The sequence below is a fragment of the Lithobates pipiens genome, unplaced genomic scaffold (assembly GCF_037356315.1).
Source record: "Lithobates pipiens isolate NorthernLeopardFrog02 unplaced genomic scaffold, aLitPip1_a1.2 Scaffold_23, whole genome shotgun sequence".
In the NCBI taxonomy this organism is placed as follows: domain Eukaryota; kingdom Metazoa; phylum Chordata; class Amphibia; order Anura; family Ranidae; genus Lithobates; species Lithobates pipiens.
This window is the reverse complement of record NW_027507785.1, coordinates 298,601,603-298,620,843: the sequence shown is the minus strand read 5'-3', so window position 1 is coordinate 298,620,843 and position 19,241 is coordinate 298,601,603.

Sequence of the window (19,241 nt, the reverse complement as noted above, 5' to 3'; positions counted from 1 at the left end):
AAGGGGGACCCAGCAAAAAAAGCAGGTGGTCCCCCCAATGTTCATACCAGCTCCTTTGTGTTTGGTATAGATTTTAAGGGAGACCTCATGCAAATAAAAAAAGAGAAGAAGAAGAAGTAAACAAAAGTGGGCCTTCCCTCAAATTCCACCCAAGACCCTGATTGGAGCATGCAGCATAAAAGGGGAGAATAAATATGTGCCCTAAGCCACATGCCGTCACCACGAGGGGGTGGTGGGACCCTGACAAAACACCTTGTCCCCATGTTGATGAGGATCCTGGCCCGGTGGTGATTAACACAAATGACTAGGTCTAGTCATTTATACAAAAGTGAAAGGTAATAAAAACTCTCAGACACAGTTTTGAGAATTCCTGTATTAACCCCTTGGTGCCAGCCATACACATTAACCTTAACACCGAGTGGCTGCATAGATGGGGGCAGGTATCAGTAAGCTCCCGATGCATGCTTATGATCAGGAGCTTTCCAATCATGTTACCACTGTGGCAGTCAATCACAGTGGTCACATGACCCAAATGCCTGCCCCTGCATGCCAGCTTTTAGAACTCTTAGGCCCATTTGCTCAGCCGTGCCATTCTGCCAATGTATATCATTGTGCGCTGGATGGCAAGCAGTTCACAGGGTCATGTAATTACAATTTTTGATCTAATATTTCATAGCAGGGCCCGTTTCTGCGCCCAACAAGAGTATCTGTGAGGGCTTACAGTGTTGTTGCACCAGCCCCACCACCGCCCAAGGCCCAATTTTTCTGCCCCTGTTTAAAATGGGCATGTAATTACAATTCTTGATATAATATTTCACAGCAGGGCCCATTCCTGCGCCCAACAAGAGTAACTGTGTGGGCTTACTGTGTTCTGGTACCACCAACATGTAAGGCTCAATTTTCTGCAGAGTATATAGGGCAGGTCGTATAGTATTTATACTGCTGTTCAGAGTATATAGTGCCTGGAGGCCTGGGGGACCCCCACGACATTTTTTTTTACAAATTTGGGTGCGGGGTTCCCCTTAATATCCATACCAGACCTGAAGGCAAGATATTTAAAGGAATATTTAATTTTTATTCTTCCACTTTAAACATTATTAAAGTCACTGTTCATGAAAAAAACTGACGTTTTAAAAACTTTTTTTTGCAATGATTGATGGGGCTGGACCCGGGTCCCCAAACTATTTTTATGGCAATAACTAGCATATAAGCCTTAAAATTAGCACTTTTGATTTTTTCACAGTCGTGTCCCATAGACCAGTGGTCATCAACCCTGTCCACAGGGCCCACTAACAGACCAGGTTTTCAAGATAACTCAAATACATCACAGGTGATATCATTTGCTGCTCAGTAATTGCAGTATTCTAGTCTGCGTCTCCCCAAGGTAATACATAAAACCTGGCCTGTTAGTGGGCCCTGAGGACAGGGTTGATTACCACTGCCATAGATTTTAATGGTGTTTGTGCATTCAAAAAATGTTTTGTCTGTTCACACATGTTCTGCTGCGAAACATACCGGGGGGGGGGGGGGGGGTGTTCGGCTCATCCCTACAGAAGACCATGATAAGGCAGGTAAGTTTATTCTATTGCAGAAGACTAGTATTTATAGGTAAAGTTGATGCATGGAATAACCGATTGCCTCTTGGGGGATCAGAAAGGATTTTTTTTCCCCGGCTGTAGCAAATTGGATCATGCTTTATTGTTTTTGATTCCTTCCTCTGGATCAATTGTAGTTCTCAATTGTGCATTTGGGAGGTTTTCTATTTTTGTGTGTTGTGTTTTTATTTTCTCTGATGGTTGAACTGGATGGACTTTGTTTTTTGTTTTTTTCAACCAGATTAACTATGTAACTTTGTAAGAAGAGACATTGCATATGTTACTTACGAGGTGTGTCTAAAAAGTTTGGTGAATGTTCTGATATCTCAATGGCAACATGTGCCAGGTGTGCGCGCTATTCAGAGACACATCGAGAAGTGCCACCTAGCGTGGAGTACACGTAACCATCAGGGTAAACCCACTGCAGGCAGTCGAATGTAGTCAGTGGGAGCGGTAGAGTCACAGTGCAATGAAGCTATGAGTGAACATCAAGTTCTGCTACAAATTGGGTAAATCAGCGACAAAGATGCATGAAATATTGGTGCAAGTGTATGGGACAGAAGCTGTGAGCAGAACATATGTTTATGTCTAGTTCAAATGCTTTCGCAATGGGAAGGAAACAACTGAGGATAGGCCACATTCTGGTCAGCCGTCGACAAGCAGAGCCTCAGACATGAAAATGCTAGCATGAGATTGGCAACTGACTCTAGGATTGATGGAGGAGGAATTGGGCATTAGCAAGGACATGGTGCTCACCTTGTCCGTGAAGATTTGGGTAAGCTGAAGATCTATTCCTTGGTTGTACCCCACAAGCTGACAGACAAACAGAAAGCAAAACCAATGGAAACCTCTGGAGAGTTCATTATGTGTGATCCATCCTTTCTGCAAACCATCATCACAGGGGATGAGACCTGGTCCAACCAGTGCTCAGCCTGGCATAGCTGTTTGTGATATGGCGCCGGCAGACTTCTTTCTAATTCCCTGTCTAAAGAAACTAATGAAAGGCACTTTTTTTTCAGATCTAAACCCTTGTACACACGTTCGGACATTCCGACAACCAAATCCGTCGGATTTTGTTAGATGGATTTTGTCCGACAGATTTTGTCCGACGGATTTTGTCCGAAACTGTTGCATACACACGGTCGGACAAAGTTGTCAGAAAATCCAATCGTACTTAACGTGATGACGTTATTTTGTTAGGACGGGACTACGTTCAGGCTAGTAGCCAATAGCTTTGGTCTAGGAATTTGATCTGAGCATGCATTGCACTTTGTCCAATCGAAATTCTCTACACATGATCGGACAAAGTCCAATCGGATCATGTTGTCGGAAAATTTTATAGCCCAGCTGGTAAAACTTGGTCCGTCGGATACTCCAACGGAAACAGTCCAATGGAGCCCACACACTGTCGGATTATCCGACAACACGGTCCTATCGGACATTGGAATGTCCGACCGTGTGTACAAGGGCTAAGAATGTGTGACAACGGTTCTGCAATTGATTCCTTTGCTCTCAGTATCCAGAAGCTTTACAAACGTTGACAAAAATGTGATTTGAAGATGGTAATTATTTTGAAGGCCAATAAAACTAATTTGGATGTACCTTCTGTTTTTTGTTTTGTTTTCTGATACCATTCACCAAACGTTTTAGACACACCCCATATGTAAAACCTTTATCCAAAAATAATAAAAATTAACTATTGCTGTAACTGCTTAAAAAAATGTTAGCTTGAGTTGGGCTTTACATTGTTAGTCACTAATTTAAGGTCCATCTAAATCTACTAGTCCATCCAACACTGATTGACAATGCTGCTGTCCAAGGGTAGCTACATGGCTGTTCAATAGATGGAGTGGATGAGTGAAGGTAGCCACCCTAAGATGGGAGGTGTGTTACTGGCCAATCACCAAGTGAAAATAAAATAATAAAATCTGAAAAAAATTCAACCATCACATCTAATGATTAGTAAGGTATAATATATAACATTTTTGTTGTTAATTAGGATTTAAATTCCACTATAAGCCCTCTGTCAGCGAATGGAAACTCTACCCAAGAAACTGTATGAATGGAAACTCTACCCAAGAAACTGTATGAATGGAAACAGATTAAACAAGAAAATTTAAGTGAGCATCTTTACAAATGGGAATCATTTCTGCCATTGCTAAATGTAAAATCATCTGTACACAGGCAGATTAATAGGAGACTTGATGCTTTGAAGTGGATCTCTGTGTCATTTCTTCCATGACTTGGAGCAGGTTATGTTGTCCCTGAACTTGTCAGTATAGTTACAATATTTTCTGCAGCTATCATAGCTTTTTAATAAAAAAATAAATAATCAAAAGGCCAGACTTTGTTCGTTACTCAGTTTAGTAACAGCATAACAAGCTGTAGCCTCTATTACAAAGCAAGCGTGATACTTAGTTGCAGTGACTAGATCAAAGATCCTTAAATCTATGGAATGTAATTGTTGCTATCTGTCGAAGTTCTTGCTGATGCCGAAAAACGTTGTTTTGTGTAGACATAGAACTGTTGGATGATGATGTTCTTGTTGTCTCTTCCCATATCATAACACTGGATTATAACAGCCTATACCTAACACTATTCAGTACAGTATGTGCCTTTTTATAGATGTACCGCTGACAAAGGCAATCATTTAGATCGATGATTGGAAAGCTGCTGGCAATCATTTAGATTGTAAACTGTAAAAATGAATGGGAGGAAAAGACCAACCCTAATATGAAACCACATTCCAAAATAACAATACCAAAAGGAAATTGAGAGAATGTATAACAAGAGTATTAAAGAGTAAAAAAATATCCAATTTTATTATTCACATATATAGTCCAAAAATATTAAATACCATAAAAACAATGCCTGTAACATATAGAGACCATGTATCATCACTTGTCCCCAAATGTGGTGAGCAATCTAGTTAAAGACCCCCTAGGTTCTACAGAGGATAAAACCATGGGGTGATGAACCCAAAGCGTTTCAAGGAAACAATGTTGTTCTCTTCTTTATCACTGTCTCAAAGCAATGGTATGGATATTAAGGGGAACCCCGCATTAAATTAAAAAAAAAATGACGTGGGGTTCCCCCCAAATATCCATACCAGACCCTTCAGGTCTGGTATGGATTTTAAGGGGAACTCCACCCCTAATGTAAAAAAAAAAATGGTGTGGAGTTCCCCTCAAAAATCCATCCTAGAAGATTTGAAGCTGTTATAGCTGCAAAGGGTGGACCAACTCAATATTGAACCCTACGGACTAAGACTGGGATGCCATTAAATTTCATGTGTGTGTAAGGCAGGCATCCCAACACTTTTGACAATATAGTATGTATATATATATATATATATACACGTGTGTATATGTGCGTGTATATATATATATATATATATATATATATATATATATGTGTGTGTGTGTGTGTGTGTGTGTGTGTGTGTGTGTAAATATATATATATATATATATATATATATATATATATATACAGTATATACTTCATATAAACACAAACACACACACAACTCATTTATTCTATAATGGTATTGACTCTTAATCAACACATACTTTGAACTACTGATTGTACAGATGCAGCATAAAAATAATAGAAATTGAAGATGGAATCAATATTTTAATAAACGGCTTTCTCTATATAACACCTTCTTAATTTAATTCCCCGTACTTCCTATTCCTTGATGCAATTTTTATTCCAACAGTTACCAAACCCAGATCGATGGCGGAATAAATACTAAGAGCATAGGCTTTTAATTAAGACATTGATTGAAGCGGAACAATTAATTACAAAACAATGAAGTGGGAAAGAAGATTTATAGACTGCGTCCCTTTTTCTTAAGGTTTTTTTTGGTCTTTATAAATGTGCAGATATGCCGCCTTCACACTTCTTTCTCCTCGGACACCAATCGCCTCTGTGGAAAGACAGGTGAAATGTATTCCAGATGGGACAATCAGGCCGAAGACCTCAAACACACATTCATTTACCCGTACATAAACCCACGTTTTTCATTTCCTCCTTTTTAATTAAACCAGTTGGAAGGAAAGCTCGTTTTAGATGGCGTACTAATACGTTTGAAGCATTTCCTTTTATCTAATAAATAATTGTAACTATATTGACCTTTGGTGGTTTACTTTGTCCTACAAATATACTTTTGTCTAAGAGCAGATTAGAACATTATGATAAAAATAAAAATAAAAGGCAACTTTAATCAAATAAGAGAAATGCGTTTTTCAAGCAGATATAATGATCACTGTCTGGCTATGAAATCTCTCTCTATAGTTAGTCGTGAGCTCTAACAGTACTGCTATTATTACATAGTGCCAACATCTTTTGGCAATGCAGAAGAAAAGGAGGACATGGCTATTACAATAAAATTAAAGTGTGTCTAAAGCTTTTTTTTTTCATTTTGGATAAAGTAGAAAAGGGTTAGGAAAGGGTCAGGTTTATATTGCTGCCTATGTTTGGAAAATGTACCTCTTTATTTGGCCTGATCACCATAGGCTAGGGTTGCATCAATGCCAATACTAAGCATTTGCAAGAGTAACACTACTCGTGGGAATGAAAGTGAGGGTGAATCTAAATTTTTGAGCTGCCACCAAAGCAGGAACAGATCAATCAGATCAATCAATCAATATGTCAACTATGACATCGCATTAGGACTTCATAGACAGAATAAGTCTTCCTTCTACAGATAGCACTGCACATGCCACTGTCACCTGAAGGTGGCAGTGTTCATCTTTTTAATACCCTACCTGTTAAATACGGCAGTTACAGTATTAAAAAAAACAATAATTATATAAAAAAATTGAAAAAAAAAAAAGTTTGTTTCACATTGCTGCACATTTGTTGGACTATAATAATAAAAACATCAGGGTTTTCAATAAAACAGTGTACCAATTAAAACCCTTTCACGTATGCAGGTATGCAAATTAGTAAGAGCGTTAGTGTCAAGTTGATCAATGAATGCTGACTCTGGTAAAATTTACATGGGTATCTAGACATCAATTACTTCCAAAAGGGTTTAATACATGGACATTAGAGTATGTGGAAGTAAACTGGAATGTGAAACAGATCATTTACCCTAGCTGGGGAAGAGTCTTGAATATTGAGTTACCTATCAATCTGCTCAGTCTGGAACCCAAAGTTAAAGCCATTTTATCTCTGCTAGTGTGGAAAGGAAAATAGTTCAAACATCTGCCCCATTTTGACTCTATGAACTGCTCTCATTCTTAATTTGGTTTATAATCCAACTCTTCAGGGAGGCCATTCCATTGTTTTTTGTTTTTTTTTAAACTTATTTTTGCTTCTGTACAGCCTTATCGTCTTTAGATCCTATAATCGGAATGTTCTTATTTTTCTAACCCTTCATAATCGACCATCTCTCTGCTCTGCTGTCTATGGAATAACCTGATATGTTTTCCTTCCTTCTCCTGTGTGTTATTGTAGAAATGATTTATCTCATTCTGCACGTTCAGTCTCCTCCACTGTGTTTTCTTTTGCTTCATCCTGTCTTCGACATTCTCATCTCCGCTATTTTCCTACAAGCCACAAATAATGACCGCCCTGCTGTAATTGTACCAGTTTTTTTTTTTTTCCTACCTTACTGCTCTTTCCCTATTATTTGTAATAAGTAAATGGTCTAATTATCTTGTAGAGGTGACTTTTTCATCTGAAGACAGTTTGAAAGGATTTTCCACCTACAAATGATGTTAAATTATTGGCTTGTAGAGGTGGAACGCTTTTAGATTAGACAGGTGACTCCAAAAGCCTTTACATATCCACAGGACTTGCCTACACTTATCCTAATCAATGGTCAAAGAAGAGACTATTTCAAAACACATAATTTAACCACTTCCGAACCAGCCGCCACAGTTTTACTGTGGCAGGTTGGCTCAGTTGGGCAAATTGCCTTTACCTTATGTCACTTCGCCTTTTGGCCACTAGTCACGCGTGTGCCCGCAGTGTGTGCCCGGAGCTAATGCGCGTGCACCCTCGATCACTCGTGACAGAGCGAGAACCAGGATCTTTGTGTGTACACACAAATCCCAGTTCTTTCAGGGGAGTAGAGACAGCACCAAAGAGTCAGTATTGCACTCTGAGCTGCACTCTGTGCTGCTTTCATTTTAGAGCAGCTTGAGAATTTAAGAAAATGTTACACACTTTAAAAGAGAAGCATGTTTTTTTTTATTGCCCATTCATACTTACCTAGGTGGATGCAGCATCGGAATGATGGTGCATCTGTCCCCGGCCACCTCTGCACTGAGAACCGAGCCACCGAACACTGCTGATGGCTTGGTTCTCACTCCTTCTCGAGTGGAGAGCTGCTGCCTGTCAGTCAGCATCTCTTCTTCTCTGCTCCTCCACGCTCACTGGAGCACTGAGCTGTGGAGGGGCGGGAAGTGGCTGCTTCAGCATCTCAGATGCTGAGACTGCCATCAGTCCAGGCAGGATCCAAACGAATTGCACTCCTGTGACCCTTAGGAGAAGCTCAGTCTAAAAAATGTAGGCTGTGCTTCGCCTTTAAGACTTTGGGATGAATGATAAAGTTAAGTTCTAGGTTTAAATTAACCGAAGCCAGATAATTTTCTTAAGGGTAGGAAATAGGTTTAACGGTTTGGTAAGTGTTATGCCCCGTACAAAACTGTGGATCTTTGCTCGAAGGATATAGGCTCCAACTTGTCTTGCACACACATGGTCACACAAATGTTGGCCAACAATTACAAACATAGTGACGTACAAGACGTACGTGATATCTCTATTACGAATGCTAGTTTTACAAAACCAAGTGCTTCCGAGTGCTTCCGGCTCAGATTTGATTCCGAGCATGCGTGAACTTTTATGCAACGGACTTGTGTACACACAATCGGAAAGTCCGGCAACAAAGTTTTGTTTGAGAACCTGCTAGCCAACATTTGTTGGCAGAAAGTCAAACAAATGTTCGATGGAGCATACACGGTCAGATTTCAGCAGACAAGCTCACATCCAACATTTGTTGTTCGGAAAATCCGATCGTGTATATGGGGCATTAGGGTTAGATTGACTTGAAGGTTAGTGATATTCTGCATTGGGGTGAGTTAGGCTGGGTTCACACCTATGTGAATGGGATGTGGGTTTCCTTTGGCTTAATTTCAGGGCCGAATTCAGGCAAAGATTCAGCCCTGATTCCTCCCTGAAATGGGGAACGGGGATGGACAGCGTTCCTGTGCGATCCATGAACGGTTTAGATGTGAACCGAGCCTTAAGGGGTCAGCCCATTTAAAATACATATTTTAGTTTTGGTAGTTTCAGGAGCAAAAAACACTCATAATATCAACCGGTGAGATTTCTTTGCTGGGTAACTGGGCCAACACATCTGCTGTGGCCATCATGAGGAGTTTCTGATCTCGCTGATGGATTTTTAAACCATTTTATTATTTGTAGAGCGTAACAGGAAAGCTGGGACACAAAGGTGAGTGGGAACATCCAAACTCCCAGATAGTAGGTGGAACGTGCTGTTGAAGTATCTAAAATGCATAAGAAGTCAGGAGCTTATTCAGCCATCCAAGTTCTGTCTATAGCTAAAAAGTAACTTTTGGGCAAACTGATCCTTTAACCTTTGTGTACTGGAGATTTTTTGAGGAGTTGGAGGTGGTCAAGCATTGGTATTTCTAGTAAAACCTATGTTTATTTTCAACACTGAATGCCCCAAACCCAAAAATTTACTGTACCAGGTTGCAGGTGTTGAAATGCAATATGTTTAGCCACTTGCCCTCTGGAAGATTTACCACGTTCATGACCAGGCCATTTTTTTCTATACGGCTCTGCGTTAATTTAACTGACAATTGTGCAGTCAAGCAACACTATCCTTAAATGAAATTTATGTCATTTTTTTCCCAACAAATAGAGCTTTCTTTTGGTGGTATTTGATCACGACTGGGTTTTTTGCACTATAAACAAAATATATATATATTTTTTACTTTCTGCTATAAATGATATTCAATAATAAAAAAAAAAATCTAATGCCATCATACATGTATTTATTTATTTAAAATTGTATGTATTCTGCTACCTATTTTTGGTTCAAAAAATACCCAATAAGTGTATATTGAGTGGTCTGCACAAAGTTATAGAGTCTACAAACAATGGTATACAGTGGTGTGAAAAAGTGTTTGCCCCCTTCCTCATTTCCTGTTCCTTTGCATGTTTGTCACACTTAAGTGTTTCGGAACATCAAACCAATTTAAACAATAGTCAAGGACAACACAAGTAAACACAAAATGCAATTTGTAAATGAAGGTGTTTATTATTAAAGGTGAAAAAAAATCCAAACCATCATGGCCCTGTGTGAAAAAGTGATTGCCCCCCTTGTTAAAACATACTATAACTGTGGTTGTCCACACCTGAGTTCAATTTCTCTAGCCACACCCAGGCCTGATTATTGCCACACCTGTTCACAATCAAGGCATCACTTAAATAGGAGCTGCTTGACACAGTAAGGTCCACCAGAAGATCCTTAAAAGCTACACATCATGCCGAGACCCAAAGAAATTCAGGAACAATTGAGAAAAAAAGTAATTGAGATCTATCAGTCTGGAAAGGGTTATAAAGCCATTTCCAAAGCTTTGGGAATCCAGCGAACCACAGTGAGAGCCATTATCCACAAATGGCGAAGACATGGAACAGTGGTGAACCTTCCCAGGAGTGGCCGCCCGCCCAAAATTACCCCAAGAGCGCAGCGACGACTCATCCAAGAGGTCACAAAAGACCCCACAACAACGTCCAAGGAACTGCAGGCCTCACTTGCCTCAGTTAAGGTCAGCGTTCATGCCTCCACCATCAGGAAAAGACTGGGCAAAAATGGCCTGCATGGCAGAGTTCCAAGGAGAAAACCACTGCTGAGCAAAAAGAACATCAAAGCTCGTCTCAATTTCTCCACAACACATCTTGATGATCCCCAAGACTTTTGGGACAACATTCTGTGGACCGATGAGACAAAAGTGGAACTCTTTGGAAGGTGTGTGTCCAAGTATATCTGGCGTAGAAGGAACACTGCATTTCATAAAAAGAACATTATACCAACAGTAAAATATGGTGGTGGTAGTGTGATGGTCTGGGGCTGTTTTGCTGCTTCAGGACCTGGAAGACTTGCAGTGATAAAAGGAACTATGAATTCTGCTGTCTACCAAGAGATCCTGAAGGAGAATGTCCGACCATCTGTTCGTGTACTCAAGCTGAAACGAACTTGGGTTCTGCAGCAGGACAATGATCCTAAACACACCAGCAAGTCCACCACCGAATGGCTGAAGAAAAACAAAATGAAGACTTTGGAGTGGCCTAGCCAAAGTCCCGACCTGAATCCTATTGAGATGTTGTGGTATGACCCTAAAAAGGCCGTTCATGCTCGAAAACCCTCTAATGTAACTGAATTAGGACAATTCTGCAAAGATGAGTGGGCCAAAATTCCTCCAGGACGCTGTAAAAGCCTCATTGCACGTTATCGCAAACGCTTGGTTGCAGTTGTTGCTGCTAAGGGTGGCCCAACCAGTTATTAGGTTTAGGGGGCAATCACTTTTTCACACAGGGCCATGATGGTTTGGATTTTTTTTCACCTTTAATAATAAACACCTTAATTTACAAATTGCATTTTGTGTTTACTTGTGTTGTCCTTGACTATTGTTTAAATTGGTTTGATGTTCCGAAACACTTAAGTGTGACAAACATGCAAAGGAACAGGAAATGAGGAAGGGGCAAACACTTTTTCACACCACTGTATATGCTAAAATGTATATATATATATATATATATATATATATATACATATATAAAAGTAATGGCAGCGATCAGTGACTAGCAGGACTGCAATATTGCGGCAGACAATCAGACACTAATGCCGCGTACACAGTCCGTCAGACAATCCGATCGTGTGTGGGCTAATCCAATCATTTTTTGTTAAAAAAAAATCAGAAGCACCTAGAAATAGAATATGTTTCAAATCTGTCCGATTTACTAAATTTCTATTGGGAAAACCGTTTGCCTGTATGCTTGTCCAACGGACCAAATATGACGCAAGGGAAGCTATTGGCTACTGGTTATTGAACTTCCTTTTTTTAGTCCTGTCTTACGTCATCACATTCAAAATGAACGGACTTTCAAACTGACTTAGTCCGTTCATATGTGGCCAAGTCGTTCATTTGGAAAGTCCGTCAGAACTCCGCCGAAAGTCTGTCGGGAAGACCGTCGGACCTAGTCTACTGGAATCAACGGTACGAATGAGCCATTTCTTCAGTGCGCATGTGCTGATGACATTGGCACATGCTGATACAGAGGATATCTCCTCAACATAACAAAAATGATGACAAAAAATAACCAGGACTGTTGAGCAGTTAGAATTCTATCTCAGGCCAGAATGGGACAACATTCTTCTCCAGATGTTTACAGACTGTGATGAACACAGTCCTGTCCCAACTTTTTTGACATGTGTTGCTGCCATAAATTTCAAAGTAACCTTATTTTTTTTCTTAAAATGGTACGTTTTCTCAGTTTAAACATTTGATATGTTTTCTACTTTCTATTATAAAAAAATATGGGTTTATCAATATTTTATGTATGTTGAAAATCTCATGCATGTTTACATATCTATATGCTTTCCATGACACCCCTCAATACTGCATCACAAAGGATTAAATTTTTTTTTAAAATACATTGAATTACTTTTTTAATAAATATGTAACTGCACTATTATTTTCTGTCACATTGGAGAAATTTCCCTTTACAGCCTTTCCTGGAGACACAACAGGAAATGAAAATGAAATCTCACCAAAATGAAGGGAATCTCTCTGTTAGACAGTTGTCTTTGAACTTTTATCCACTTTGGAGCATTTAACATCAACTCTTATGCCCCATACACACAGTCAGAAATTCCGAAAGAAAAAGTCAGATCGCATAATGTTGTCAGAAAATCCGATCATGTGTGGGCTCTATTGGACTTTTTCTGTCGGAATTTCCAATGGAAAAAGTTTGAGAGCTGGATCTAAAATTAAAATTTTCCAACAACAAAATCTGATCTGACTTTTTACGATCGTGTGTAGTGTAGTGCTCTAAAAAAAAATTGGAGACGAAAGCTATTGGCTACTGGCCTCTACGTAGTCCCGTCGTACGTGTATAAGGTCACCTCGTTCCGAATGATCGGATTTTCTGACAACTTTGTGCGACTGTGTGTATGCAAGACAAAAATCAGGAATGGATTTTGTGGTCGGAATGTCCGACCGTGTGTATGGGGCATAACTCTATTGACAACTTTAAAATTGTGTTGTGTTCCCATCATGTTTTGTCTTCAAGACAAACATAGAGAGGAAATCAATAACCCTTCTTTATCCTATCAAAAAACAAAAAATATGTTTTGCCCTCGCAGACAATTTAAAGTAAACTTTTACTGGGAGATGGACTGCCCCTTGAAAATTTCTGGTCTTTCTATAAAAAATACTATTTTCCTGTTGGTGTCCTGCATCAATACTTTCTAAAGTCACTGAGCCAGACGTGCCTATTATTTTGAGGAAAGTGGAACGATAGCACTGGACCCGTACAGTAATCTTACTGGTATTTTTTAGCTTAGGGCATTGATTACGGTATAAATGATCTGGTTCCTGGGCAGGTGGCTTCTACAACCAACACTCTCCTTGGCTTGTAGTGTAATGTAACGAGAATTGAAATTGAAGCACCATACCAATGCTAAGAGGTCCAGATACAACTTTTCATGGAATAAAGTTGGATGTGGACCTCTTAGCAGTGGCGTGGTGCTTCAATTTAATCTCTCTTTACATGCATGCCTATTAGACAGAGTAAAGTCATATCTCATGATCTGCATCCTTGGTCCAGGTTATTTCACAGAAAAGTTAAAGCCACTAGATCAGGGGTCTCAAACTGGCGGCCCTCCAGGTGTTGCAAAACTACAAGTCCCATAATGCCTCTGCCTGTGGGAACCATGATTGTAACTGTCAGCCTTGCAATGCCTCATGGGACTTGTAGTTTTGCAACAGCTGGAGGGCCGCCAGTTTGAGATCCCTGCACTAGATAATTATGGCAGCCAGGTAAGAAAAAGAGGTCAGCACTGGCAATCTCCATAGTCGCACTGTTTGTAATGTCTAACACTACCACTTGTATTAGTAAAACAATAAATACAAAGATTACAGTCCCCTTTTAAATTTTATTTTTCCGTATTATTTAATAATGTTTTTCCACTTGACTATGGTGCCAAATAGATGTTCTTAATACACCTTTTACGATTCCACTGACGATTTGTGTCCTTTGAAATGTATTTAAATTGTTTATTCAGTGTATCTTCTTTGAATAACACCTTCTTTTCATCATGTGTGTCATAAATTGTGTGCTGCTGAGAATAAATTGACAGCAAAATGTATTATTTGATATTTTTCTCCATCGTTTTATTTTTTCTTATTGTACGATCTTTCTGATAAGACGGGGATGGGGGGGACAATCCAATTATCAATGTTTACTGCCGACAAACACTTTGAATACATGGAAGCTGTTTTCAAAGCCAGTGAAAAGTACAGTCCATGACCACCTTTTCTCTTATCTGAAGGGATATAATTTAGTTTAAAACACTTCAGTTGGTCGGAGCTGCGTTCAAGGCTGGATTTTCTTTTAAAGAAACTTCACTCCTAAAAATATTTAAGGTTCTGTTTTTTGTACTTGTTATTGGTACAAGTGGCTTGATTTAAGGAAGAATCCACTTTAGACCAATGTTCAATAATTGCCTCCTGTGCTTTCAAAAGGCATGATTCTGTACATCTGCAACATTCCTCTTACTCTTTCTCATAAGCATAAAATACTCTGGCTCTGTCTTTTTAGAAATATTCAACTCTAATATTAATTACAGCTAGTACTTTGCCCATTAAGGTCAAAAGTACAACCTGTTCTCTCTGCTGTCCATAATTACTCTCCTCCATAGTCTCCTTTGGTACTCCGCCCATTGGATTTTGCACCAAAATCATGCCCCGTACACATGAGTGGATTTTCCATCAGAAAAAACTTGGATGGTTTTTCCAATGGAATTCCGCTCAAGCATGGCACACTATGACGAGCCGAGAAAAGGAAGTTCAGTGCTTCCGAGCATGCGTCAAATTGTTTCTGAGCATGCTTAGGAATTTTGCGTGTCGGAATTTGTACAGATGATCGGAATTTCCAATCTTTTTCCGACCGAAAAATAGAGAACCTGCTCTCAATCTTTTGCTGGCTGGAATTCTGCCAGCAAAAGTCCGATGGAGCATACACACAGTTGGAATTTCTGACCAAAAGTTCACATCTGACTTTTTCTGGCAGAATTTCTGATTGTGTGTATGGGGCTTATGGGGCTTCACTGTTTAAGGTCTGAGTTAGCTTTGGGATAAAGCAAACACAGGGTTAAGGGTCTAGCCTGTATGACAGACCCTGGGTTGGACAATTGGACTCTCAGGAACCTAGAACTGCATCTTTAGAACTTTAGAACCAGAGATAGAAGGATACATTGGCAAAGATGGCATGCGGGTGTGGCTTAAAGGGATGTGGTTAAGCAGGATGTAAGCCTACTCCCTGTATACTTTGCACACATATGCAGTACTTCTTGCTTCTGCTAACAAAATCCTCAATTATTTTGAGGGTCACACACACACACACACAAATCTCAGCACAAAGTAGAAATGATTAAAAAGGTGAACACTTTCATTACACATTCTTTTTCTAGATATAGAACATATACATATCACCAGGTCTGGAATTAGAGGGGTGGCAGAGGGGGCACCTGACCCAGGCGCTGGCTGTATGTGCAGTGTGGGGAGGCACACAGTGAACTCCCCTCTCCCTGACAGGAGTGACTGCATTTTTTTTTATCCGAAGCATGATTGTTCTCTGTACCGCCACCTCCTACACCAACCCTCTGCTCCTTGATGGCCGCTGTCACTTTTAAACACAGAAGGGGCTTCCTGTGCCGATTCTGTGTTTACATATTATACAGCCTTCCTCAAGTGGCAGTGCCTTCTCAGTTCAGGAGGAGTAGCTGCCAGCAGGTTAGGCATGGAGCTCTTTGCAATAGTGCTGTACTGAGCTGCCACAAGAGGAGGGGGTAGCTCTGTGTATTGGGCAGCACGGGGAGGAGGAGGGAGTTCTGTGTTTTGGGGAACTAGAAAGTAGAGGTAGCTCTGTGTATTTGTATTGCTAGGAATGGGGGGGGCTCTGTGTACTTGGGGTGCTAAGAGGTGGGGGGAGCTCTGTGTATTGAGGTGCAAGGAGGTGGGGGAGCGCTGTGTATTGGGGGGAGCTAGGAGGTGCTCTGTGTATTGGGTGGTTCTAAGAGTGGGGAGCTCTGTGCATTAGAAGGTGCTAGGAGGTGGGGGGAGCTCTGTGTATTAACGGTGCTGGGTGGGGGGGAGATCTGTGTATTGGGGGTGCTAAGTGGTGGGATATCTGTGTATTGTGGGCTAGCTCTGTGTATTGAGGGTGCTAAGAAGTAGGGAGTTCTGTATATTGGGGGTGCTACGGGGTGGGGGAGCTCTGTACTAGGGAAGAGGAGGGGGGCTTTGTTCTTTGGGGGGCAATCTAGGGGTGGTGGGAGCTCTGTTCTGTGGGGGGGGGGTCAGCTTTGTGTAGTGGGTTGGAGAAGAAGGAGCTCTAAATTCGCACAATGGAGGGGGACACAGTTTCCCATCTTTGCCCTGGGCACCGATTGACCTTAGGCTAGCACTGCTAACACTTTACTTTTCTTAGAGAAGAACTTAATTAAAACAATAACTCTTTAGCAATCAGCAACTGATGAGATGATAAGCTCCTTTGTCAAGGGTATGTAATGTACAGTACATCCTACAGAGTACAGTGGTCATGTAATAAACAACTTAACTTATACAAAGTAAACAAAGTATGTAACATCCAACATAGCATTAGAAGTGCGGGGATAAGGAGTATGTAACATGAAACTTAGTAGGTAGTGAGCAGTGGATAGGAGTATGTAATGTACAACATGGCATATGGGCAGGGCCGCTGATAGACCAGTACAACTGGCCCTGTTGTACCGGGCCTGGCCAGCAGGGGGCCCGGGCAACCTGAGCAGAGACCTAATGAATATAAAAAAAAAAAAATCCCCCAGCCACCTTGACTGAACACTGTCTCTCTGAGTACACCAAACCAACTGAGCATTCCCCCCCCCCCCACCCCTCGCTGTTCTTTTTACATTTTTTTTAATGCTGATAGCTCAATAGGCAGGGGGAGGGACTATTTTTTCTATTTCGGACATGGAAGAATGTCCTCTCCGCGTCCGCTCCTCATGCTGGCTCAAGTTCCGGCCAGCGTGTCATCTATATTGCCTTCCCTGGTGCAGAGTGATTCCTCCCTCTCTGCTCTGTTCTTCACTCGGCCAGATAAAAAGCAGAGAGACGAGCGACGGTGGCGGAAGAAAAAAAAGCAGCTTGATCTGGCATCTGACTCACACTCCAGTCCAGACAGCAACCAGCAACAGGATCAAGGAGGAAGTGACTCCTGGAGCCCTGCTAACACAGAACACAGGTGTGTACTTGCTTGGGGGGGGGGGGATTCAAGATCTACTACTACTGCAGCAGCATCTTTACATTATGCAATTGGCGGCATGGGTGGCACTGTCTGCAGGTAGCACATGCGTTATGGGTAATAACGCATGTGGCATGGGTGGCACTGTCTACAGCACAATATGACATTGGCATCATGGGTGGCATGGTCTCTGCAGGCAGTACATGCATTATGGACCATAACGCATGTGCTGCCTGCAGAGACAGTGCCACCCATGCCGCCAATGCCATAATGTGCTGCAGACAGTGCCACCCATGCCACCAATGCCATAATGTGCTGCAGACAGTGCCACCCATGACGCTAATGCCATAACTCATGTGCTCCAGAGATAGTGCCATTATGCCATTGGCAGCATGAGTGGCACTGTCTACAGCACAATATGGCATTGGCAGCATGGGTGGCACTGTCTGCAGCACATTATGGCATTGGCAGCATGGGTGGCACTGTCTTCAGGTAGCATGTGCTGCCTGCAGAGACCGTGCCACCCATGCCGCCAATGCCGTAATGTGCTGCAGACAGTGTCACCCATGCTGCCAATGCCACATTGTGCTGTAGAGGGACCAAGGGTGGAGCTGAAGGGGGGCCCCGTCAGGTAGGCTGTACGGGGCCCTATGATTGGGGATCAGCAATATGTAACATACAACATAGAAAATACAATGTAGTAGTCAGATCATGTAAGAGAAAACCCCTTACATTGCTGCCCAGTGGCAGAAAAAATAGCACCCTAATCATTGGTTGTCAGTGGCACCAAAAAGTTTCTCCTTCCCTAATCATTGGTGGTTGGTGGCAATAAAAACATTCTCTTTTCCCAATTATTGTGGATCAGTGGCAGTTAGAAGGTCCCCTCTCCCAATTATTGGTGGTCAGTACGGCTAGAAAAGTTCCCCCTCCGAAAATATTTAGGGGTCTGAGGAAGAAAAATGCCCGCCCCCTGCAATCAGTGGGGGCCAATGGCAGTTAAAAGGTCCCTCTCTGGTGGTCAGTTTCTGTAAAAAGTTTCCCCTCCTCTATCACTGGGGTCAGTGGCAGTGAAAAGTTTCACCCTTCTCCCAATCATTGGTGCACAGCGGCAGTAACCAGGTCCTCCTCAATCATTGGTCGCCATTGGCATTAAAAGGTCCCTACAAGTTTGCTTTTAAGAAAGAAAAAATGTTTTTTTATTAATGTGCCTGCCATTTCTACCCACATGGGTGATGGGATGACCTTTGATGTGGTATAGTTGTTAGTCCCATATGAGAGCTTTCACATTGGAAAGCATGTCAACACATCTAATTATGCTTAATGAGGTGCCCAGATATCCATATTTAATGCCAGGATATAATGCAGATTTAGCATGTCAGTTCTATTCACATTTACATTGCTGCATAAGCATATACTAGTTGCCACGGAAAGCTGAGCTCATTCGTTTGAGAGTATAAGAATGCATCTGTTGCCCAGCATGGAGTTGCTTTACAGGAGAAACTTGTCATATCTCCAATAGTGCATGATCACTCATATCTTATGTCCATGTATGGCTGCCGAGTGATGCCTATTGGGATCAAGCGTCCACCATGTAAGCTGCTAGTGATCCTGCCATATGGTAATTCCTTCTATAAAGCCAACATTGAATTGTACTTTCTTACAATATTAGTGTCTGGTTTTCATTTGGCACATGCCTATAATAGTATTTCTGCCATGACCCATGGGCACAGGTTCAGGTAACCCTTTACTGGCTTAACATTAGCATTGGCTCAACCTAGATATAATCCCATGATTTACTTAGATCAGTGTTTCTCAACCTTTTTTCAGTTAAGGCTCCCTTTAAAATTATGGACAATCTCAAGTCACCCTTTAAAATGATGGGCAGTCTCTATGCACCCCATTCTAAAATGTAAAAAAGTATTCTAATAGTTTTACATAATACATCAACATCCACACGTTTAGGGCACCCAATGGTTTAGGGCATCCAATACACTTTTGCACATTGGTACTGACTAGTATTCCAACGTTTCTCTTCTCCCTCAGTTTTTCTCCGTCACTCAGCTAATGTCACCCCAGCGCTGAAAGAGAGGGGCGGAAGA